The sequence below is a fragment of the Halichoerus grypus genome, chromosome 14 (assembly GCF_964656455.1).
Source record: "Halichoerus grypus chromosome 14, mHalGry1.hap1.1, whole genome shotgun sequence".
Classification (NCBI taxonomy): Eukaryota; Metazoa; Chordata; class Mammalia; order Carnivora; family Phocidae; genus Halichoerus; species Halichoerus grypus.
Window position 1 is genome coordinate 92,916,633 of NC_135725.1, and position 16,879 is coordinate 92,933,511.

The 16,879-nt window shown below is 60.3% G+C and overlaps 1 long non-coding RNA gene across 6 annotated transcripts; it reads left to right on the plus strand.

The window, feature by feature from the left end:
* Positions 1–402: 402 nt before the first annotated feature.
* On the plus strand, positions 403–9,409 carry LOC118537616 (uncharacterized). Of its 6 annotated transcripts, none has more exons than XR_013443897.1 (4): positions 403–4,488; positions 6,685–6,955; positions 7,187–8,515; positions 9,064–9,409. It is a non-coding gene; the product is annotated as an uncharacterized LOC118537616 (long non-coding RNA). The 6 variants fall into 6 exon arrangements; XR_013443899.1 differs by having other exon boundaries at positions 6,685–6,750; XR_013443898.1 differs by having other exon boundaries at positions 403–3,830; positions 4,394–4,488; positions 6,685–8,515.
* The last annotated feature ends 7,470 nt before the right edge of the window (positions 9,410–16,879 follow it).

The following is a 16,879-nucleotide window of genomic DNA, read 5'->3' on the forward strand; positions in this document are numbered from 1 at the left end:
TTTCTAGTCTATAAAATGGGGACACTAGGCTCACTAGTGGCTGGGAGGAGCTGAGCCCATGGCCCAGGCTGGCCCAGCAAGGGCCACTCCTGACTTTGTCTCCTATGTGTGGAGGTAGGTTCCTGCCTGGGAGGAAGTATGACCGGGATCAGGATGACAGCTCAGGAAGGGGTGTCCCAGCAATCCTGCAAGATCAGGGATGCAGGCTGGGGAGCAGCTGATTGTGGGCATGGTGGGGGGCGGAGCTCCCTATGAGCCCTGCTCCCTCTGGCGGGAGGGACGGCCATCTCCAGGAGGTGAAGAAGATCCTTGGAAGGCAGGCATCAGGCTAGATGGGAGGAAGGGAGGAACCCCGGAGAGCCTTGCGGGTGTGGGGGGGGGGGCGAGGGCACACAGGTGAGAACCGGGCTGGGCTGCCCTGGGGCGCTCAGGCAGAGTTCCCCTAGGCCCGCAGGTTTTCAGACCTCTCGGTGGCCAAGGCCACCCCCCACCTGTAAATAAAGCAGCCTGTGAATCTTTCATGGGCTTGTGCTTAAAAATAGATGAGGTGAGGCTTCTGGGCCAGATTCCCAGGTCTCTGCTGTGGCCACAACCTCCCCAGGGAGGCAGGGAGGGAGCTGGCCAGGGCGCGCGGAGCTGGAGCCGGGACAGATGGCACCCGGGCTCAGGGGACAAAGAGAAGTGTCGTCGGAAGGTGGTGTCTGGAGCTCCCGGGTCCCAGGCTAGGGGGCGGACCTGGCGGGGCCCAAGCAGCAGCTTGAGTGATCCTTCTCCCTAGAGGGCTTTTGGGCTGGGAGACGGACGGGAGTGGACAGAACGACGGAGAGGTAGGACCACCAGGCAGAAGAGGGGAGACGAGGCCCCAAGAGGACAGGAGCTGGAGGTCCTGGTCCTGGGGCTGAGGCCCTTTCAGCTATATACAAGAGCTGCCCCCCACGTGGCAGCCCCCCACTCAGCCCTCCCACGCATGACACGAGCCTGACTTCCACGCTTGGATCAGCAGGCTCACTTGAGGCTCTAACAGCAACTGGAACCCCAGGTCCCAGATGGGCCCTCGGAGGTGGCCTCGCCCAGCCCCCACTGGACAAGCAGGAGCACAGGGCCCTGGGTAGGACACCCCCAGGGACTCGGGCCGGCAAGATGAAGCAGGAGCCCTGGGTGACCGGCAAGCAGCCCTTCCTGCCAGGGCCTCAGCTTTCTTCTCCGTGCCGAGCGGCCAGGGATGGGCCCCTGGGGGCCTGTGAGGGTAACAGGCCGCGTGTGAGATGCCAGGCCCGCAGCACCTCCTCGGACAGGCTGCCCTCCAATCACCTCACCCCTGGCCCAGCTGGCGTCTGCACTGGATCAGCTGCCCAGCACTCCCCGGGCCAAGGCACTGACTAGATGGGACTGGGGGCCAAGCGGGCTGCCCTGGGCCTTGCCCCATCCACTCCTGGCTTTGGCTGCTGGCTCAGGGGCTGCCTCTGGGTCAAGGGGCCCTGGAGGCGCCCTGGCCCCTTCTGTCCTGCCTCTCACTGTGGGGAACAAGCACTAGAGAAGGGGCCAGGGGCTGGGGGGCCCCCCCATTATGAAGGCTGGGGGTGGGGCAGGGAGGCAGGTTGGGAGGAGGCTGGAGGGAGGAGGATGCTGTCGCCTCCCTGCCAGGCCTCCTTCACCCTTCCCATGACTATGCTGAATTCCTGCAGCCCTGGAGGGCTCACAGGGTCAGCTCCCATCCTCCTGACTGCGGCCGGGCCGACGTCCATCCCGTGAGCTATGCCCGTGACGTGGTTGGTCGAGGGGGGGCACCTCGGCAAACCCAGTCTGGAGGCTCAGACTCACCAATGTAGAGAGCAAATTTTCACCTTTCTCAGGGTTGTCCCTCAAGATGAGGCAGGGAGTGGGCGGGAGGGAGCCCAGCTCTGCAGGCACCTGGGCCTGAGTTCCGCCCACCGTCACTGGTGGGTGACTCTCTCCCTCTGTGGGCCCCTGTCCCAGCTGGTCAAATGGGAGCAATGAGGGACTCAGGAGACGAGGCTTTCACCACGGGACTAAGAGTCCCGCCTCGCGTGGGTCCCTTTGCTGCTGTCTCTGAGTCCCAGAGCCACGCTCCTGGGGGGGACCCGGGCTTCCCAGGTGCCCCCAACCTCTGAGCCAGGCCCTCAGAGCCTCAGCCTGTCTGCACAGCTCCCCGCTCCATCCCCAGGGCCTTGGGGCGTCAGGCCCAGGACAGGCTCCCACAAGTCTCTGGTGAACAAATGAATGGAAGAGAAGGTGGAGGAATGAAGGAACCGTTCCTCACAAGTCCCGAAGAAGAGCATGCATGCCGCGTGGAGCCTCAGCACGCAGAACACCGGGCGGGGACCGCCGGACGCCTGCGGAGTGGGCACGCTGCCCGTGGACAGGGACAAGGAAGTCTGGAGGTCAGGGCCACTGGCAGGAGCGATGGGTGGGTACGAAGAGAGGCCAGGGCAGCGGTGGCCCTCCAGATGGCCCAAGAACGCAGCCGTCGTGAGATCGGGCCCAGCTAACCTGCACACAGGCCTCAGGTACCTCCGTCTATCCCTCCGCTTTCTCCAGGGGGACCCCGCCCCGGGGTGGGGGTGGGGGTGTCCGAGCTCTGTCTCTGCCCCTCTGTGTGCAGGCAGAAGCACACCTGCTCAAACAGGAGGCTGGGGTTTGGGGCCAATGGTGCGGGGCCAGAAGCAGCCCCCGAGGGGTGGCAAGTGAGTCGGGGCCCTAACTGCATTCACGAACCCAGGTAAAATCCAGGTGAATTCATGACCAAGGAAACTCCTTCAGGAGCACAGAGGCCTTGGTGGGGACAGAAGCCTGGCAGACGGAGATGGGAATCTGGGTGAGGAAAGAAGCAGAGACACTGCTCAGGACCGCTGGGCACAGTTAGGCAGGTTGTGCACTGCCCAAGTCCAGATGGTGTCAGCAACAGTTAAGTGCAACTGGAGCTATCCTTTCCAGAGCAAGCTGACCTGGTTCTCTGGCCTTTGACGGTCACCACACACTTTCCCACCCAGAGGCCTGGACAAACGCGTCCCGAGTCTAGGAGACTGGGCCTGGCTGCCTCTGTGTGAGAGGTCAGAAGCAAGGCTCCCCAGCTCAGCCTGAGCCACCCACCCCACCCCACCCTGCCTCTGCCTGGATGCCTGCCAGCACCACGGCCAACATCCACCTGCGTCACCTGTGACCCATCAGACACTGGCCACGGAGCTAACGAGCTTGGAACTAGAGCTGGGGCCCCACCCTGTCTCCTGCCACTTCCCTGCAGCTGTCCGCGCTGTCCCCAGGGAGTCGCCAGATCTAGCACGTAGAAATGCAGGACACCCTAAGCCTTGAATTTCAGATAAAGAAGGAATACTTTTTTAGCATAAGTATGTCCCATGTGATAGTTGGGACATATTTATACTAAAAAATGTGATTTGTTGTCTATCTGAAATTCAAATCTAACCGGGTGTCCTGTGTTGTATCTGGTGACCCCTTCCCAAGACTAGGGCCAAATCCCCTGTGCCCACCCCTGGGTTCTCCTAGTGCTGTCTCCCTTCTCCCCCTAGCCCAGCCAGCCTGGCCTCTGCCAAACGCCGGGCAGCACTGCCCTCTAGTGGACAGACCGCCGCAGCGTAGTCCAGGCGGCAGGGCAGGGATGGGGTTGGGGGGAGCTCCGGGATCTCTTGACCCACCCCTCCCCGGCAGGGAGCAAACCCCCAGTGATTAAGCAGAGCCCCGCACCCGCCCAGGGCCGGCTGCCCCATCCCACCACCCCTGGACTGCAAGCAGGGTAGGCCCGCCTGGAGGCCCCCAGATGGTGCTCGATGCATGGACTGGACCAGACTGCCAAGGTGCCTCCAAGTGCCGGGGCGGGCAAGGTGTTCGGGGGGAGGGGCCTCTGGCAGGAGCTTGCCCCCTTGAGCTTCACTGACTCCCTGTGAACCCCCCAGCCCCATGGCCCTTCCACACAGACGTCTTTCCCTGGCCCCTCAGCTCCCCCAGCTGGCCGGGGCTGCCCAGCCCCAGGCGGGCCCCTGGACGCAGGGGCAGCAGAGCCACCAGCCAGCCCCTGAGGCCGCGGGCTCACAGCACGCTCCCTGTCTGCCCCTCCCCTGTCTGCCTGTCGTGTCCAGTGCGGGGGAGGCCGTGGTCATTCCTTGCCCCCCTCCCTCCTTCCTTCTGGCTCCCTGGCGCCCGCCCTCTCTCCTCTCTTCTCTTCCCCTCCTTTCTGTCCCAGCTCCACACGGACACCTGTCCCCAGTTCGGGCACCCCAGCACGGCGGCGCTTGTGGACGTGTCCTTTGGGGCCTCCTTCCTCCATAAAGACGTGTTGAAGAGTGTCCGCCATGACTGTGTTGGTCCAAAGATGGATGAAATATTCAACCACAAAAGTTCGTTTTTTCTCTTCTGAAAGGCGAGGAGAACACGTCTTTGGTCCCCTAAACGTCTGTGGCCCTGGGTCCTGAGCCATGGGCCTCGTGGAGCTGGGCGTTGCACAGGCACTGTTTGGTAAGGGTCCTGTGGGTCCCACCAGCCGAGGCTGCTCCCGACCGGGCACTGGCCCAGGGGCGCTCTAGCTGGCAGAGGGACTCTTCCTATGTACCCCGGGGGGCCTGACCCACGGGAGCCCCTGAGCCTAATCACTGGGTTTCGTGAGTTCACACCAGTGCAGGATCCATGAGCCCTCCCCACCCCACAAATGGGTGTCCCTGGAAACTAGGGGCTCAAACCAGATGTGCTCCCCTCTGCCTGCCCCAGTCCTGGAAATCCCTCCCCAGTCCAGCGTCCGGGTGGCGGGGGGCTCCAGGTGTTTTGCTGGGGGGTCACGACCCTGCCATCTAAATAGATGAGCTCTCGGTGCACCTGCCACAGGCAGGCAGGTGGGAGGGGGCCTGTGCCAGGGTTGCCTCCCCGTCAGGGCCTCTCAGGGCATGTGTGGAGTCTTCGGGGCCCGCTGCTGTGCCCAGACACAGCCTGGTTGCGGAGCAAGACCCAAGCCCTGGGCTGCGTCCTCTCCCCGCGCGTTCGGAGAGCCCTGTCCTTGCCCGGCTGCAGGTGGTGGCACTTTGGGTGGGTCTATTTTTTAAAAATTTTATTCAAATTCAATTAATTAACATAGAGTATATCATCAGCTTCAGAGGTAGGAGTTCAGGGGTTCATCGGTTGCACAGAACGCCCAGGGCTTGGTAATCCCATGCTGTCCTCTGTCTTTACACCTGAGAAGGGGGCGTTACAGCGAGCGGACGGAAGACCAGGCTGGCCCTGGGAAACGGAGCGGCCAGCCAAAGCGTCAAGACGCCTGGCAGTGTCACAGGGGTCCCGGAGGGGTGTGCGGCCCCCGTGGCCTTCTGGGGAAAACTGGCCTCCAGACTGGAGCCCTGAGGAATGGCCTAGAGTGGAGGCCCCGCGAGCCTGGCGCGGGCATGTGGGTTCTGATCTGTCCATGGGTGCACAGCAGAAGAAACCCGGGCCAATGCCTTCAGATCAAGTTTTCCCTTTCCCCTTCCCCCTCCGCCCGTCCCCAGGACACCGCCGGGGCGCTCCCCGCCTTCGTGGGTGCTGACGACCCCCCCACTCCCGCACGTGCTCGCTGGGCCCCTGACGCTGGTTCTCCCGCAGCCCCAGGGCTCCCCACGTCAGGTCGGCCAGCGGGACGCCGAGCCTGCCCCTGGTCCCCATGGCAAATGAGAGTGTGGGGGCCGTCCTCAGGGGGCATCCCAGCCACACTGAGAAAGTCCCTCCGCGTCAAGCCCCGGGGCGCCTCTGCTGGGCGTGCGCAGGCTGGATGGCTCATGGGAGGTGGCCCGGCAAAGTCTCCGTGCCCCACGGGAAGGAAGGAACTCAGCTTACACGCCCGCCTGCCCCCGTTCACGGCAGCATCAGGCGTCGCAGCCCAGAGCAGGAGGATGGGGGAGGTCAGCCCGGCGCAGAGGGACCAGTCCTGAAGGATCCACTCCCAGGAGGCCCCAGAGGAGTCGGACCCCCGGGTGGACAGACGCAGGGAGCGGGAGGGGAGGGGTCCGTGTTCAGTGGGGACAAGGCTCAGTCTGGGAAGGTGGAGCGTCCTGGGGACGGAGGGAGGGGTGAGTGTGTCCGACGCCCCTGAGCTGTGCCCTGAAAAACAGGATGGCAAGTTCTAGGTTATGTGTATCTTGCCACAATACAAGGAATAATTAGAAAGGCAGCGGGTTTTACCCCCCAGCAGCAGGGGGTGCGTCTTCCCCCGCCCCCACCCCATCCCCGGCCGTCCGCACCTGCCAATCTGTTGGGCCGGGACACGGTTTTGGAAGTCCGCGGATTCTGTAGTCGTTGGCGTGGGACTCGGGGGCAGGGGATTTAAGTGAAACAGGTGGACGATTACACTGTCCTCTTCAAGAAATGCCCACGCCAAGTGTGTGCCCTGGAACAGGTGGGAACATGGACCCTTTTCCTCATCGGATACTGACTCACGTGTTCATTTCACATGGGCACGAGCCGTGATTTTACCTTTCTTGAATGTTAACATTGGACAGAGGACAGCCCCACGAGGCAGCCAGGGGCAGCCCTGGGGATGAGCTGGATGGGAGGCCAGAGGACAGGATCGGGGGGCGGGGGGCACCTCTGGGGAAACGAGACAGAGACAGACAGACAGAGACAAGGTGTCCGGGCCAGGTCTCTTTGCTGGCCCCACTCCTGACTGACACCTCCCCTCCTTGGTTCCCTTAGATCTCGTCTGGGACTCAGCTCTGGAGCTCCCTCCTCCAGGAGGCCCCCCTGGGCTTCCCAGCTCAGGTGAGCCTTTCTTCTGCATACTTGTCTCTCTGCCTTAGCCACCGGCCAAGTAATCTATGGTTGCATGCATCTCGGTACGTGCAGGGAGGCGGAATTCACCCTTGCATCCCGGGCCCTTGCCAACGCCTTCTTGGGGACTTAACTGCCCTGAGTTCCAAAAGCCACAAGAAATCACCAAGATTCCACTAGGGCTTTGGAGCAAGAGGTGAGGCGGGAGCAGCTCATCCTAGCTCGTCATGTGCTGAGTGCACCTGTGGCCAATGGGGCAACGGGCACTGGGACTCAGGGGCCTGGAGCCGTCTGTCCTGAGGGGCATAGACAGCCAGCTAGCAGCAGCTGCGTGTCCCCCACGTCCCAGGAGCCCTGGCAGGGCTGGGAGGGAGCAGGGCTGGCCGCCTCCTCCATGGACATCCCCTCACCCTGCTTCCTCTCCTAGAGGATGGAACCTGGACCTCTAGGCTTCCCTCTGCAGTCTGGGCTCTGCACGCCACCAAGTCCACCTTGTCACCTGCCTGGAGCTGCCCCTGCCCGTGGGTCCTTCCTTGCCCCGAAGAACCCTAGCCATCGGTGAGGCCCAGAATACCATCCCTGCCTGGATGGGACCCTCCCCAGGACTCACACTTTCTCATGGCTCCACGGCACAGCTAAGCTAACATGAGTCTGTCTCTGCTACATTGTGAGGTTTTGGTTTTTGGGGCAGAGGTTTTGCTTACTTTCCATTCCCAGGTCCTGAGTGTTGGTGGAGTTCTCAGTAAATATTGAATGAACGAATAAATAATGAACATCCAACTGCAGATCCTTCCCAGGGGCTGAAGCTTCCCAGAGCTGGAGCGTCAGTCCAGTCTATTGAACACGTGCCCTCCCGCACCCACGTCACTAACCACCCACACCGCTCGGCTCCTCCGGGAGGAGGCCTCCGATCCCTGTGAGCGCTGCCCGCCAGGCAGGCCCGGACCACCGCTACAGCCGGGGCGGGAGGAGGTGGATCTCCCGAGCTCCTTGGCGCTGCTCTACCACCTCATGATCCCTCCTTTCCTCGTGGTGCTTCCCCTGGGCTGTCCTGCGTCCACCGAGGCCTGGGGCTGAGGTTCTCGGGGGCCCACGTCTGATGTCGGTTTTCCCGTGTTCTCTCCCTCGTGGTGGGTCACTGCCCACCGGCTTGTGCACGTTTGAATCCATGTTCTCTTGACCTTAATCTGTGGGAATTCTGCTGATCTGAATCAGGGGTGCTGGGAAAGATTGCAGCTGTGTGGGTGGGGAGCTGGGGAGCCCCACAGAGCTGGGGCACCCACCCTCGGGGGCCGGGGCCTTCTGCCTGCCCAACGCACCTGCCCCAACAGACATCAGTTGGCTCCCTCGTTGGTGGAGAAGGTCTTGGGAGTCCCCGGGGCTCCAGGCCCCAGAGTTCAGTTGTTTGGCAGAGGGAAGGGCTCGTGGGTGTCTAGTGTACCTAGAGTGGGCTGGACGGTGTCCACATCCTTACCCCGGTGCCTGGGAATGCGACCTTATTTGGAAAAAAGGTCTTTGCAGATGCATTGAACTAAGGATCTTGAGATGAGTGGGTCATCCTGGATTATTTGGGTGGGCCCTAAGTCCAATGACCAGTGTCCCTCTAGGAGGCCACAGCCCGGGAGCACCTGGAGACAGCAGGAGCCCAAAGAGGCAGGAAGCACCCTCCCGAGAACCTCCCGAGGGAGCGCAGCCCTGCCCACACCTGGATTTTGGACTTCCAGCCTCAGAACATTGAGAATACAGTTCTGCTGCTGTAAGTAACCCTTTCTGGTCATCTGTTACAGAGGCCCCAGAAAATTCACTCATGGCACTCTGTGCTGGTTCCAGAAGCTGGAGCATAAGGCTCCAGAAGCTCACTGTTCTTGGGCCTAAGAGGGAGGCTGACCGTGTGTGCAGGTGCGGGGGCCCGGCCGGCAGCTGGCTCTGCCAGGCGGTGGGGGTCAGTGGGGGCGGGGCTGCAATCCAGGCTGGCTACCTGCAGGAGGTGAGGTCTCACCCGTGGCCTGACAGATCAACACCAGAGCAAGAAGTGGGAGAAGAGAACTTTAGGCCAGAAAAGAGAGAGTGGGAGGCTCTCAAGGACCAAGAAGTTGTGTGTGTGTCTGGCATGGGACACGCAGCAGGGGCCCGGGGGAGAGGGGGTGGGAGCTGGTGGGGCTGACCCTGGGAGGCTTCCAGCTCCTGCCAAGGAGTGTGCACTGATCTGATTCTCCAGGTGCTGAGGAGTTCTCTTCAAAATGCTTTTTGGGGGGGGCGCCTGGGCGGCTCAGTCGGTTAAGCGTCTTTTTTTTTTTTTTTGAGATCTTATTTATTTATTTGAGAAAGGGGGTGGAGAGAGTGCAAGCAGGGGGAGCAGCTTAACCCTGCCGAGCAGGGAGCCCGATACAGGGCTTGATCCCAGCACCCTGGGATCATGACCTGAGCTGAAGGCAGATGCTTCACCGACTGAAGCCACCCAGCCACCGAGACACCGAGCCACCCAGACACCCCAAGCATCCGACTCTTGATTTCAGCTCAGGTCATGATCTCAGGGTCATAAGATCGAGCCCCGTGATGGGGTCAGCGCTCAGTGCAGAGTCTGCTTCTCTCTCTCTCCCCCTGCCCCTCACCCCTCTCTCTCTAAAAATAAATGGATTAAATAAAATGCCTTTTAGACTCCTTGTCCTTTGTTCTTCTTTTTCTCAGGATAGTCTCCCCATGGACGATGCTTTTACGTGCATCCAATTCTAAAAGCCTCCTGTATTCCTTATCCATTGCTGGGTGACCCTAAGGTAGAGACACTTAAAACCTTGCATGGTTCTACGGTCTGGAATTCAGGAGCAGCTCGGTGATGCGGTTTTGACTCAGGGTCACTCTGACCTTGTGTCAAAATGTCAGCCAGGCTTGCGGTCCTCTGAAGACTTAACTGGGGCCCCTCCCCTCCACTCCACTCCCCCTCCCCTCCTTCTCCAGCCCCACCAGAAACCCCGGCTGGTCTTGCAGGAGCTTCTCCCGGGTCCCAGTCTTGGAGGTCCTGAGCTCCCAAGGGGAGGTCTGGGACAGAGGCAGACTTGGCCCTGGGTGCAGGGAGCTCGGACATGGGTGGGGGTGGGGTCTGCGGGGAGTCCCAGCATCCAGGGGGCCCAGTGACCTGTCAGACCCAGAGGGCCTCTGTCGGGTGGGGGTGGGGGGTGTGTGGAAGTCCTGGCAGAGCGAACAACATTCACAAAAGCTCAGAGGCAGGCAAGAGCAGATGCATTCTGGGACTGAAAGAAGAATGGGGTGGGGGTGAGGGGCAGGAGGGAAGCAACCAGCTGAACACCCCCAGGACTAGCCAGGGGCCCCAGTGGGGCGGTTGGGTGGGGCTCTGCAGAGTGTTTATCGTGAAAAGGAGGGAGATAAAGCCTTTGACCCAGAATGTCACCTGCAGGATGCTGTCCTGAAGTTAATATTTAAGGAACGGGTACGGATCCAGCCAGAAGGTCATTCACCCAGCCTCGCTCAGGAAGGAGAAAGCTCATCCTAAATACCCATCAAGAGGCAACTGGTTACATAAATTAGGGTCCATCAGGCAACAGAACATGGTGCAGCCCATAAAATGGCGCTGCGGCCCTGGGCGCTCAGATCAACTGCGGCCCCTTCTAAAGGAGAAACCCGTTCTCTGGGACCCTTCGGGTCTGCTCCAGGACCCCCCCCCCCCAGTCCCCCGGGGCCACAGCCCAGCACGATACCCCTCAAGAAGTCCAAGATGCTGGGGAAAAACTAGTCTAAGGCCAGACGGAAGCTTATTTTTATTACGACGGTTGGACGATTTCTTTTATGTATCATCAAGGTTAAAACACCTTTAAAACTTCACTCAGACCAGCAGGCCCCCAAGAATGGGGCTGCGGACTCTGATTCTATTGAGGGGGCAGGTGCATACCGCTGGGCGATGCTGGGCCACACAGAAGCAGGGCAGCCTTGCGGCTCAGACCTCAGGCACTTATTTCTCGGGGTTCTGGAGGCAGGATGTGGGGTCAGGGTGGCTCCCGGGGAGAACTCTCCTGGCCTGCAGCTGGCCACCTTCTCGTTGTGCCCTCGCACGTGGGGACAGGTGGGGAGACAGACAGAGACAGAGGGAGGGGGAGAACTCTGGTCTCTGCTCACAAGGGCACTAACCCCATACCCCCAAGTACCCCCTCCTAACAGCATCACGTGGGGGCGGTGAGAGCTTCAACATGTGAATTTGGGTCTGGACAGGATGCAGCCCACAGTAACAAAAAGAACGAACAGCTACAATGAGTTAAAAATGATGACAGGGTTTACACAGGGAGGAGGGTTTACACACACACGCCCCTAAAAAAATCCCATGGAATCACATGGAAGTTTGCCAAACTATCCCCATGTGACACCAAAGTCATCACTGTGGAAATAGTCAGTCATGCTTATTCCCGGCCAATCTGTCTCAGTCACACGGTTTTCTGCCCTGTCACCAGTCACCGAACGCCCTCTCTGCCCCCGTGAGGTCCGGAAGCCACACCCGCCGCGGGACAGAGCTGGACCCGAGCCCCGCCCTGCCCTGCCCGCCACGCACTGAGCTGCGAGACCCTCAGCTGAGCCGGGGGCTGGCCCTTCCTCCCTCCCTCGTGCCCCCTTCTGAAGTAGACAAGCGAGGTTTGACCATTTAAAAATACTGAAATACAGGTATATATTATTACAAACTGGACAGGAGCCCTCTGCTTCCCCCAAAGTAGCCACTGCTAACCAGCCTCTTTCGAAACAGAACAGAGACACGTGTACGTCTATTCCAGGGCGTGCACGCTCACACGCACACACAAACAACACACACGTTCGTAACAAAAACCATCTCATTCTACACACACTGCTTTGTAATTTGCTTTTGTCATTGTGGTGGGTTGAACGATGCCCCCACACGGAATTGTGTCCACCTGGAACCTATGAGTGTGGCCTTACTTGTGACCTTTGCAGAGACGACCAAGGATCTCGAGGTGACGTCACCCTGGATTGCCTGGATGGGCCCAACATCCCAGCCGGTGCCCTCATGAGAGGAGAGGACACAGTGAGGAGCAGGCTGGGACCGCTGTCGGGAGGGCCCCATAACTCCTGCCCCTGGCCGTCCCCGAGCAGACAGAGATGGCCCCAAGCCTGGGGAGGTGGCCCTGAGCTCTTGACAGTATCCAGCCCGTCCTTCCCCCCGACTCCTGCACACCATCCCCTGACCTGAAGGGCTGGCCCTGGGGCCCCGAGAGCTTCCAAGCTTCCTCTCCTCTCCAGAAGCCCCCATACTGAAATAGTGGCCCTTCTTCCCTGCATGCCTGGAGTGCCCAGCCTGCCAGGGAGGTGGTCCTGGGCCCCCAGCAGCCCTCAGAAAAACCCCTTTGCTCCAGTCTCCATTTCCCAGCCAGAGTGAGCCCGCGGAGCCACTGGCCATTGGTCTGTGCAGCTGTCCATGGGATCCTGGGCCCTCTGGGCTGAAGTTCTGGGTCCAGACTCCCCACTGAGGCCCCTCAGGACCCTGCTGCCTAGCTTAGACCTCCCACTGCACACCCTGCTAGAATGCATACAGTTCCTATCTGGTCCAGTCTGCTGCCTCTGGGCCTCTGCGCACTCTGTTCCTTGTCCTGGAACCCAGCTCCTCCCTGGCCGCACCCCCACCCCCGTCCCTCATCCTCTAGGTCTTCATGCAGACATCACCTTCCCCAGGCCTGATGGCATCCCCACCATGTGCTGGGCTCCCCATTCTCCACCCCTCCCAGAACACCTGTCTGAAGGGGACGACGTGACCCCTGACCTCAGTCCAAGGTGGGCAGTGGGATGGGCTACATCTGGAAGGGCGATGTGTCCAGGGGCCTAAGTCATTTCTCCATTTTTCCTGTGACTTGTGCCCAAGACCACAGGGTCCCAGCATCCTGGAGTTTTAGTGGGACGCGTGGCTCTCCAGAGGAAGACTACATTTCCAGACTTTTCTGCAGCAAGGGTGGTCATGTGACTAGGCTTGCAGGGACTGGGACAGAAGGGGTACGTATTTCCAGGTCCTTAAAGGGAGAGGCAGGCTTTTCACTTTTTTGCTCTTCCTCCTTGCTAGAGTGTGGAGGTGACGGCTGGAGCATGGAGGTGACGGCTGGAGCGTGGAGGTGATGCTGGAGCGTGAAGGTGACGGCTGGAGCGTGGAGGTGACAGCTGGAGCGTGGAGGTGACGGCTGGAGCATGGAGGTGACGCTGGAGCGTGGAGGTGACAGCTGGAGCGTGGAGGTGACGCTGGAGCGTGGAGGCAACGGCTGGAGCGTGGAGGCGACGGCTGGAGCTGGAGGTGACGCTGGAGCTGGAGGTGACGGCTGGAGTGTGGAGCTGACGGCTGGAGCTGGAGGTGACTCTGGAGCGTGGAGGTGACGCTGGAGCGTGGAGGTGACAGCTGGAGCGTGGAGGTGACGGCTGGAGCTGGAGGTGACGCTGGAGCTGGAGGTGACGGCTGGAGCTGGAGGTGACTCTGGAGCGTGGAGGTGATGCTGGAGCGTGGAGGTGAGGGCTGGAGCGTGGAGGTGACGGCTGGAGCTGGAGGTGACGGCTGGAGCGTGGAGGTGACGGCTGGAGCTGGAGGTGACGGCTGGAGCGTGGAGGTGATGGCTGGAGCTGGAGGTGACGCTGGAGCTGGAGGTGACGGCTGGAGCTGGAGGTGACTCTGGAGCGTGGAGGTGACGCTGGAGCTGGAGGTGACTCTGGAGCGTGGAGGTGACGCTGGAGCGTGGAGGTGACGGCTGGAGCTGGAGGTGACGCTGGAGCGTGGAGGTGACGGCTGGAGCGTGGAGGTGACGGCTGGAGCGTGGAGGTGACGGCTGGAGCGTGGAGGTGATGCTGGAGCGTGGCGGTGACGCTGGAACGGGGAGCAGCCATTTTCAACTCCAAGACAGAAACCATGTCTTGAGGACACCAGCACAAAAAGGGCAGAAGGAGTTTAAGTTCCTGGACAGTGTGGGCTCCCCGCTCTCGCGTGCGTACATTATAGCGCTATATGAAAGATAAATACACTTTTCTCCTGACTAAGCCACTTTTATTTTGGGGTCCCTCTATTTTCATTACCTCTTGGGCTGTTTGGTCTGTGTACTGAGTTGGAGGGTGTCCCCGCCCTCCCAGATTTATATCCACCTGGAAGCTCAGAGCGTGGCCTCTTTGGAAATAGGCTCTTTGAAAGTGTGGACACGAAGACAGAGGGGGAACGCACAGGGGGACAGCCAGCCTATGAGAGTGTAAGCAGAGACTGTGGGGATGCAGCCACGAGCCAAGGAACAGCAAGGATGGCCCGCAACACCGTAGCTGGGAGAGGCAGGGACTGTCCCCTGGAGGCTGTGGAGGGACTCCTTGCCTGCAGATGCTGCTCTCCGGCCTGTGAGAATCAGTTCCTTTTGTCTTCAGCCGTTCAGTCTGCGGTGTTCGGTCACAGCAGCCCTAGGAAACCATCCAGTTTGCCACTCGCAAAATCGCAGATTAGAGACTCCCCTTTCCGGTGCCGTGCGCTGTGGGAGTGACAGCCACTGGCCGTCTCTGGGTCGCTCGTGGGCGCCTGCTCTCTAACCACCCGAGCGGCCGCACCGCCCAGTCGGCCACTGTCGCCCCCGGGGTCGCTCATGGCCCCATGCCCGGCGACACCCCGGACTTTGTACTCGGATGCAGAGGTGGTCACTGCACACCAGATGGGACTCCTGCCCAGGGTGGGGTCACCTGTCTCACAGTCCCCAGGCAGTGAGCCCCAGCTCCGGGCAAACTGACTCCGTCAGACTTGGACCCGGCTCCAGGCTGTGGGCAACGCCTCCTTCCTCGTCCCTGGGCTTTTCCAAGCCGAGCGCTGGCTGGCCCCACCCTCGCGGCCCCTGTGTTTCTGGTCCCTCCTGTAATCTGACAGCCGTGCTCCTTGTATCACAAAGGACCCCCACTGTGGGCCGGTCCCCACGTCCTGCCACCCCGGAGCCTGCCGCTGCTGAGCCTCGGAACGGCCTTCTCCAAAGTTCACTGATGGAGATTTCTGGCTCCATCTCTGTGCCCTCTCCCTGGCCTGGGCACCGCGGCCACCCCCAGAGAGGCGCACCGCGGTTGAACCACCTCCTCGGTAATGACCAGGATGAAAGGGTGGGGGTGGGGCCGTCTAGATCCCTTCTGGATATTCGGGATTCTATCCTGACCCTCCTGAGCAGGAGGCTTCTTTCCTCTAAGGACATGCTCTGGGGCCTATGGGACCTAAACTTCATTCTGGTCCAACTACCTGGACTCTCTTGTGCTGCCGTCATGGCCCTAAGTTCAAGGGTAATGACCATCTGGTTGAGGACACTGGGTGCCTGAGGGTGAGCCACGTGGTCCAAAGTGTGGGGTGCAGTGGGTCTCGGTGAGTTTTATAAAGATGCTGGTGGGGGCGCCCGGGTGGCTCAGTCGTTAAGCGTCTGCCTTCGGTTCTGGTCATGATCCCAGGGTCCTGGGATCGAGCCCATCGGGCTCCCTGCTCAGCGGAGAGCCTGCTTCTCCCTCTCCCTCTGCCTGCCGCTCTGCCTACTTGTGCTCTCTGTCTGTCAAATAAATAAATAAAATCTTTAAAAAAAAAAAAAAATGCTTGTGTCCTCTTTTGCACCTGACCTGTGTCAGCCGGGGTCCCGTCAGGTGACAGAAGCCACATGGCGAGGAACACAGGGAAAGTTTGCTACAGAGGCATGGTCTGAAGAGCAGACATGGGGACATCTGCTAGGGCTGAGCTGGAGCCCCCCAGCCCCAGGCTGAGACCCTGGCGGGAGGGCGCAGCTGCGGGTCCCTGGATGGCAGAGAAGTCACCGCGGTGCCTGCAGCATCGCTGGGAATCTGGCCTCGGAACTTGCTGAAAACCCGCCTCCAGGGTCCGGGCGGTGGGGGGAGTGGGAGGGAAGCTGCTCACAGGGCGGTGTCCCACACGGCACTCTGCCACAAAATCACACAGGAGTTCATCTTTCAACAAACTTGCTAGAACAGCTAGACACCCATGTGCAAAAAAGCCCAACAAAGGAACACCCCAAAACTCAAAACCAAAATCCGAAATACTACCTTGCCCTATATCCTGCACCATATACAAAAGTTAGCTTCAAACCGAATTATCGACCTACGTGCAAAACCCAATTCAGTAGCCCCCTCCCTTATCCACAGGGGATACGTTCCCAGACCCCCAGTGGCCACCTGAAACCACGGATAGTGCCGATCCCTCCACGGACTACGTTCTCTCCTACACGTACGTACCTGTGGTTGAGCTCAGCTTGTAAAGTAGGCACAGGAAGGGAGTAACAACATGGCTAATAAGAAAGCAGAACGACAGTAAGAGTACGCCGTGGGAAAATTACGTGGCCGTGGTCTCGCTCTCTGAACGTCACGTGGCCCTGTGCTCACCCTTCCTGGACGCCGTTAGAGGATGAGATGCCCACGTGGCGGGAGGACGCAGATGAGGGGCGCAGGGCTGTGGTGCAGCGGGAGGCAGCTGCGGGCCTGAGCCTCCGTCCGAAGGAGGGTCATCTGCTTCCGGACCGTGGCCAGCGTGCGAACTGAGACGGCGGGTAAGGGGGGGACACTGCTGTGCCAAAAACCCTAGAAAAAAACACAAGATGTTTGCGCTGCTCGGTTAGGCAGATTTCTTAGATACCATAGACAAGAGACGCACAAACTGTAAAAGGAAAAAATGGGTCACTTGGGCTTCATCAACGTTAGGAAAGACAAGCCACAGACTGGGAGAAAACCCTTGCAGATCACCTGTTTGGTCACGTAGTGGTATCGTTTCTCGGCCTTTTGGCTAAGATCAAGTGTGATAAGGTAGTAGTACCCGGAAGTTAGGGGGAGCTCCCCAAACCCAGTAACAAGGAAACAAACACTACAGTCAAAAGAAAACACGGGAAAAAATTAAAGTACGTTTTGGCAAAGAAGATCTACAGGGGGTTCGACGTGGTCAGTCCACAGGGAAACGCAGACGACCACACGGAGGCCCCGCGGCCCACGCGCCTCCCACGGCGGGAGCCCCGCGCTCGTCCGCCCGACGGGAACACCCACCTGCACACAAAGCCCAGCGCCAAAGTTCAGGGCAGCTGCGCCCCTGGCCACCCCACGTCCGCCGGCGGACGCTGACCCAGCCCGGGCCGGCGCG